A 444-nucleotide genomic window follows, 5' to 3' on the forward strand; every position below is an offset into this window, starting at 1 on the left:
TAATAGCATCCTTCAACTACCAGCATGGGGGTTGAGAGAGGAGCTAGACTGTTCTCAGTGGTGGCAGATAACAGAAGGAGCAATGGTCTCTAGCTGCAGCAAAGGAAGTTTAGGTTAGATATTAGGAAACACTTCCTCACCAGGAGAGTAGTAACACACTGGAACAAGTTACCCAGAGAGGTGGTGGACTCTCCATCCTTGGAGGTTTTTAAGACCTGGCTAGACAAAGCCTGGGCTGGGATGATCTAGTTGGGGCTGGTCCTGCTTCGTGCAGGGGGTTGGACTGTCACCGAGGTCCCCTCCACCCCCCATTCTCTACGATTAGCCAGAGATCAGGGGCAGGTGTGGCGACTCACGTCCCCGGCTTGTTTGCTCACACCCCTTGATGGCAGCCCCATCCCTTGCCTCCCCAACCTGCTCCCCCCTTCCCTGGCCCCATGCTTG

Source organism: Alligator sinensis, unplaced genomic scaffold (assembly GCF_000455745.1).
Source record: "Alligator sinensis unplaced genomic scaffold, ASM45574v1 scaffold802_2, whole genome shotgun sequence".
Classification (NCBI taxonomy): Eukaryota; Metazoa; Chordata; order Crocodylia; family Alligatoridae; genus Alligator; species Alligator sinensis.